This window comes from Tachyglossus aculeatus, chromosome 2, assembly GCF_015852505.1.
Source record: "Tachyglossus aculeatus isolate mTacAcu1 chromosome 2, mTacAcu1.pri, whole genome shotgun sequence".
Taxonomy (NCBI): Eukaryota; Metazoa; Chordata; class Mammalia; order Monotremata; family Tachyglossidae; genus Tachyglossus; species Tachyglossus aculeatus.
Genome location: NC_052067.1, coordinates 147,400,483 through 147,407,796, shown reverse-complemented (window position 1 = coordinate 147,407,796; position 7,314 = coordinate 147,400,483).

The following is a 7,314-nucleotide window of genomic DNA, read 5'->3' as shown; positions in this document are numbered from 1 at the left end:
AGTAATTGAGCTTGCAAAACAAATAAAGTGATGAGATTGTACTCTCATGCAATCCATCAATAGAATCTGTTGAGTGCTTACTCTGTGATAAGCACTGTACTTAGCGCTTGGAAGAATTCAGCAGAGTTAGTAGACTTGGTCCCTGCCCTCAACAAATTTACAATCTAGCAGATTAGGTAGATACCATGATACACTACAGATAGTCCCCTTTTAGACTGTGAGCCCACAGTTGGGTAGGGACTGTCTCTATATGTTGCTAACTTGTACTTCCCAAGTGCTTAGTACAGTGCTCTGCACACAGTAAGCGCTCAATAAATGCGATTGATTGATAGGGGAAGAAATCAAATACAAAAATATGTACAGAAGTGCAATCGAACAGGAAAGGGGAAGGAGAATAGGGGAGGTGAGTAGCTAGGTGTTTAGGAGATGTAATAATAATAATGGCATTTATTAAACACTTACTATGTACAAAGCACTGTTCTAAGCTCTGGGGAGGTTACAAGGTGATCACGTTGTCCCACAGGGGGCTCACAGTCTTAATCCCCATTTTACAGATGAGGTAACTGAGGCACAGAGAAGTGAAGTGACTTGCCAAATGTCACACAGCAGACAAATGGCAGAGCCAAGATTTGAACCCCTGAACTCTGACTTCAAAGCCTGGGCTCTTTCCACTGAGACATGCTGCTTCTCCAGTGCTGAAGTCCTGGAATGGCAGTAGTGAGGGAAATAGAGTGAGGAGGTGAGCAATTTATAACAATAATTGCAGCATCTGTTAAACACTTACTTTGTGCCGGGCAATGTACTGAACGCTGCAAAAAGCAAATCGTGTTGGACACAGTTTGTGTCCCACATGGGGCTCACAGTCTTAATCCCCATTTTACAGGTGAGGTAATGGAGGCGTAGATAACTGACTTGTCCAAGGTCACGCAGCAGATAAGTGGCAAAGCAGGGATTAGAACCCAGGTCCTTCTGACTCCCAGAAATGTCTCCTGGAAATATGATTTCAGAAGGGTCCTAAATCAATCAATCATATTTATTGAGTGCTTACTGTGGGCAGAGCACTGTACTAAGCGCTTGAAGAGATGGAGAGCAGCAGATGTGAGCATTATCATCAGTGAGAAAGATGATAATGAAGCACAGTGATTAAGTTGGCTTGAGAAAAGCTGAGTGTAGAATCTGGGGTGTTGTAGTATTTATTTATATTAATGTCTGTTTCCCCCTCTAGACTGTAAGTTCGATGTGGGCAAGGAATGGGTCTGCTGACTGTTATATTGTACTTTCCCAAGCACTTACGGGAGTGCGCTGCACACAATAAGTGCTCAACAATAATAATAATAATAATGGTATTTATTAAGCGCTTACTATGTGCAAAGCACTGTTCTAATCACTGTGGAGGTTACAGGGTGATCAGGTTGTCCCACGGTGGGGTCACAGTCTTAACCCCCATTTTACAGATGAGGCAACTGAGGCACAGAGAAGTGAAGTGACTCGCCCAGAGTCACACAGCTGACAATTGGCGGAGCCGGGATTTGAACCCACGACCTCTGACTCCAAAGCCCGGGCTCTTTCCACTGTGCCACGCTGCTTCTCTAAAATAAATATGCTCAATAAATATGGTTGACTGACTGAATGAATGAATGAATCATGGGAGGGGAGAGAGGATAAGTAGTGGGGAAAGAGTGTCTTAAAACCTACGGTAAGAGTGTCTGCTTGATGTGGCTAATACAGTCAACCATTGGAGGTTTGTGAGGACAGAAGTGACATAAATCCTTAGACTGTGAGCCCACTGTTGGGTAGGGACTGTCTCTATATGTTGCCAACTTGTACTTCCCAAGCGCTTAGTACAGTGCTCTGCACACAGTAAGTGCTCAATAAATACAATTGATTGATTGATTGATTGATAATTGCCACCCAGATGAGGGAGGTGGGGGTTCCAGGCCGGAGGAAAAGACGTGAGCAAAGGAAAAGTTAAGAACAAGGCAAAATGCGGAGGTTAGTCTCAGCAGAATGGAGAAGGTGAGCTTGGGTTCAGTGGGTGAAGTGAGCTGATAAGTAATCAGTCAACCAGTGGTATTTATTGAGTGCTTATTGCGTGAGAGAGTACTGTACTCAGCACCGGGGAGAGAACAGTAAGGTTGTTAGGCACATTCCCTGCCCACGAGGAGCTGACAGTCTAGAGGAAAAAGAGAGAGTGAAAGTGACATAATGGAGTTCCTTGAATAATAATAATAATAATATTAACAATAATGATGGTATTGTTAAGCACTTACTATATGCCAAGCACTGTTCTAAGTGCTGGGGTAGATACAAGGTAATCAGGTTGTCCCACGTGGGGCTCACAGTCTTAATCCCCATTTTACAGAGGAGGAAACTGAGGCACAGAAAATAATAATAGTAATAATGATGGCATTTGTTGAGCACTTACTATGTGTCAAGCACGGTTCTAAGAGCTGGGGTAGATACAAAGTCATCAGGTTGTCCCCAGTGGGGCTCACAGTCTTAATCCCCATTTTAAAGAAGAGGAAACTGAGGCACAGAGAAGTGAAGTGACTTGCCAAAGGTCACACAGCAGACAAGTGGTGGAGCTGGGATTGGAACCCACATCCTCTGACGACCAAGCCCTGGCTCTTGCCACTAAGCCAATAGCAATAAAAGTATAAGGGACTGTCTCTATGATAATAATAATAATAATAATAATAATGGCATTTGTTAAGTGCTTACTATGTGCAAAGCACTGTTCTAAGCGCTGGGGAGGATACAAAGTGATCACGTTGTCCCACGTGGGGCTCACAGTCTTAATCCCCATTTTACAGATGAGGTAACTGAGGCTCAGAGAAGTTAAGTGACTTACCCAAGGTCACACAGCAGACACGTAGGGAAGTTGGGATTAGAATCCATGACCTCTGACTCCCAAGCCCGTGCTCTTTCCACTGAGCCATGCTGCTTCTCCATATGCTGCTTTCTCTTTAGGTTGCTGACTTGTACTTCCCAAGCACTTAGTACAGTGCTCTGCACACAGTAAGCTCTCAGTAAATATGATTGAATGAATGAATGAATCTGTTAAGCACTTACTCTGGACCAAGCACTGTACTAAGCAGTGGAGTAGATTCAAGAAAATCAGATAAACACGGCCAATGGTCAGGAGTTCTGTTTTAAGGAAGAGAGAAATGGGTTTTTGAGGAGTGAAGCAACATATATGAAATGATGCTCTAGAAAAGTGGTCCTGGCAGCTGAATGAAATATGGTCTGAAGAGGGAAAAAGCATTTCAACTAACGTGTGACATGCTATTGTCATAATCTTCACTATATTCAACAAGGTGTAAGAAACTATCACAGATTCTTGTCCCTCTGTACTTCTGACAAGATCTGGACAGAATCTTCCTTCACTAGTCATTTCTTTGTTAATTCTTGCTTTATTGGAGAGTGTGCTGCCTAGGTAGTAGATTGTTTTGGGGTTTTTTGTTGTTGTTTTGGTATTTATTAAGCACTTACTATGTACTAGTGCTTTTAGACGGTGAGCCCACTGTTGGGTAGGGACTGTCTCTATATGTTGCCAACTTGTACTTCCCAAGCGCTTAGTACAGTGCTCTGCACACAGTAAGCACTCAATAAATATGATTGATTGATTGATTGATACTAGGCACTGGGGTAGATACAAGATAATAATAATAATAATAATAATGGTATTTGTTAAGCACTTACTATGTGCCAAGCACTGTTCTAAGTGCTGGGGTAGATACAAGGTAATCAGGTTGTCCCATGTGGGGCTCACTATTTTAATCCCCATTTTCCAGATGAGGTAATTGAGGCACAGAGAAGTGAGGTGACTTGCCCAAGGCCACTTAGCAGACAATTGGCAGCGTGGTTCAGTGGAAAGAGCCCGGGCTTTGGAGTCAGAGGTCATGGGTTCAAATCCCAACTCCATTGCTTGTCAGCTGCGTGAACTTGGGCAAGTCACTTAACTTCTCTGTGCCTCAGTTACCTCATCTGTAAAATGGGAATTAAGACTGTGAGCCCCCCCGTGGGACAACCTGGTCACCTTGTAACCTCCCCAGCGCTTAGAACAGTGCTTTGCACATAGTAAGCGCTTAATAAATGCCATTAAAAAAAAAAACCTGGCAGATCCGGGATTCAAACTCAGGTCCTTTTGACTCCCGGGGCCTTTGTCTAACCATTAGCCAATTCTGCTTCTCTGAATTCAGAGTTCAACTTGACTGTCTGTGATCCTTTGTTGCCATTTGACATTGAACATAGATTATGACATCTGTATATATGTATATATGTTTGTATGCATTTATTACTCTATTTTATTTGTACATATTTATTTTATTTTGTTAATATGTTTTGTTTTGTTCTCTATCTCCCCCTTCTAGACTGTGAGCCCACTGTTGGGTAGGGACTGTCTCTATATGTTGCCAATTTGTACTTCCCAAGTGCTTAGTACAGTGCTCTGCACACAGTAAGCACTCAATAAATGATTGAATGAATGAATTATGACACAAATGAAATTGCTCAGGGAGTCAGATGTGGTACTTGGGAGGGTGTTTCATATCCTATAGTCAGAGAAGAGAGAAAATTGGACAGCATTAGAGCTCTGTGGCCCATTCTGTTTGACAGTCTCCCAGAAGATGGGCTGACCTCGATTCAACATTCTACTTCCTCGCCTAAAGCTGACAGAGCACCGGTATTCATTCGCCACAAATATCCCTAAGTAGTGCCCCACCAAAAACAGGCAAAGCAAAATAGATTTGAAAAGTAATATTGAAGTACATCGAGTTTCATTCAACACTGGGGTTTAATGCCAAGTGCCTGGACTTGGAAGTCAGGAGACCTGACAAGATAATCAGGTCTCCCATGGAGCTCAGTCTAAGTAGGAGTACTAATCCAACTTTCCTGCTGTGTCACTTTGAGCAAGTCACTTCACTTCCCTGTAGTTCAGTTTCCTCATTTGAAAGTGGGGATTAAATACAACTTCTCCCTTTCCCTAAATTGTAGCTCCCTGTGGGACAGGGACTGTGTCCAATCTAATTATATTGTAATTACCCAAGTGCTTTAATACAGTTCTTGGTGCATAGTAATCACTTAAAACTCTTATTATTATTACTATTATCATCATTATCATCATGCATCCTACTGTCTGGAGCTTTGAATCCCGTTACCTGATTTTCACTTCTTCCCTGGCCATGGCAGCACTGGCTTATTTTCAATCTGGCACTGAATCACTACTCAAAGTAATTTACTCCCTAAGCTATTGATTTTCACAGGGTTTTGCAATTGTCATTCTGATGTCAAAGATAATCAAATGCAAAGTAGCATCTGTGTTCAGTAATCTAAAGATTTTCAATAAATCATTAATTTTTTTCCTTTTTTCTTTCAGCCTTCTCTCTCCTACGTCTTTGTCTGATTCTGGTTTCTTAGTATAGGAAGCCTTAAAAGCACAGACTGAACTCCTCAGCTAATCTGATTAGTGTGCTTTTCTTCCCAGTGATCATCTGTTCCCACTCTGCTCATTAGTATGTGGTCCACAGGGCACTTCTTAATACCTTGGAAAACATAAACATGGAATTCAGCTTTGTGATTCCTGTCACTCCATGGAGAGATGTTTATACTCAGGGCTAAACAGCAGGTGGCCCGTCTTAACTGTTGCTTAATCCACTCTTTAAAGGTCCAGACAGATGGATTCTGGATTTCTGGGATTCTCTGATCATTCTGGGGACATCTAGCTAGATACCAAAAAGAGAAGCAGTTCTTTTGTGCTGTCAGGCCAAGGAGTCCTGTACAGTGTTCTTCCTGCTTCCCAATTCACCCCAGTCCATTCCCATTTGCCCAACTTGGAAATCCCAGGGGGCAGAGGTTGCAAGTCAGGGAAGGAAGCAGGATTTGGTGTTGAGTTTAAAATATCATTGAATGAAAAGAAAGAACGCTGGGGGACAAAGTTGATAAAAAAACAATATTGGTTAAATGCATACTAAGTATCGAGAACTGTGCCAAGTGCTGTGTTGGGGATGTGGCTCGGATGGATTATGAAGATGGCTCAGGATGTGAACTAGCAGAAAGAGAATCAGAGCTGGAGTTTGGAAATCTGGGTTCTAATCTAGGCTCGGCCACTTGTCTGCTGTGTGACCTTGGTCAAGTCACTTAACTTATCCGTCCCTCAGTTTCCTCATTTGCAAAATGGGGATCAGGACCTGTTCTTCCTTCTGCTTAGCCTGTAAGCCCCATATGGATCAGGGCTTGTGTACAATGTCTCCTAAACTCCTAATACAGTGTTTGACACACAGTAAGTGTTTATCAAATGCAAAATTATTATTAGTAGTAATAATGATAATAGTAATAAGGTCAGTGTTCAGAGAGAGGAGGCACAGGGAAATAAAGTCACACTCACAAAGCAGAGAGGAGGAGGCAGGAAAGAAGAAAGAGAGGGAGGGAAGGAAGGAGGAAGGAAAGGAGAGAGAGGCTCTGATATAACTTTCTGGTTGGGGTAAGTGATGAAGACTATTCTATGTGCTGGGGTAGATACAAGGTGATCAGGATGTCCCACGTGGGGCTCCCAGTCTTAATCATTTTACAGAAGAGGTAACAGGCCCAGAGAAGTTAAGTGAGTTACCCAAAGTCACATAGCTGATAAGTGGCAGAGCTGGGATTAGAATCCACAACCTCATTCATTCAATCGTATTTATTGAGCACTTACTATGTGCAGAGCACTGTACAATTGGAAGGTGCAATTTGGCAACAGAGACAATCCCTACCCAACAACGGGCTCACAGTCTAGAAGGGGGGGAGACAGACAACAAAACAACAGCCCTAAGGCTATTTGTTCTTTCATTTGTGTTCATTGAGAGCTTACTGTGTGCTCCAAGCCCATGCTCCTGCCACTAAACCATGCTGCTTCTTAATTTACTTAATTTACTTAAGAGTCATTTATTTAGATTACAGTTGCATCTGGGCAGCCAATCAGAACTATCAATGCCTAGTACTAAGGGATTAGTTACTATTCCACATGGAGTTACATCCTCTATGATTGACATCTGCCAGTCAGATGATGTATTCTGTCTCCGCCTCCAGGTCCTCTCTCCACCCCTGCATTTGTTTAGATTACAGTTGCATCTGGGCAGCCAATCAGAACTATCAATGCCTAGTACTAAGGGATTAGTTACTATTCCACATGGAGTTACATCCTCTATGATTGACATCTGCCAGTCAGATGATGTATTCTGACTCCGCCTCCAGGTCCTCTCTCCACCCTTGCAATCCACACGCATCCCCAGTGGAGCAACCCCTAGGCCCGCACCATGCGGGTCAGCTCCGTGGGAA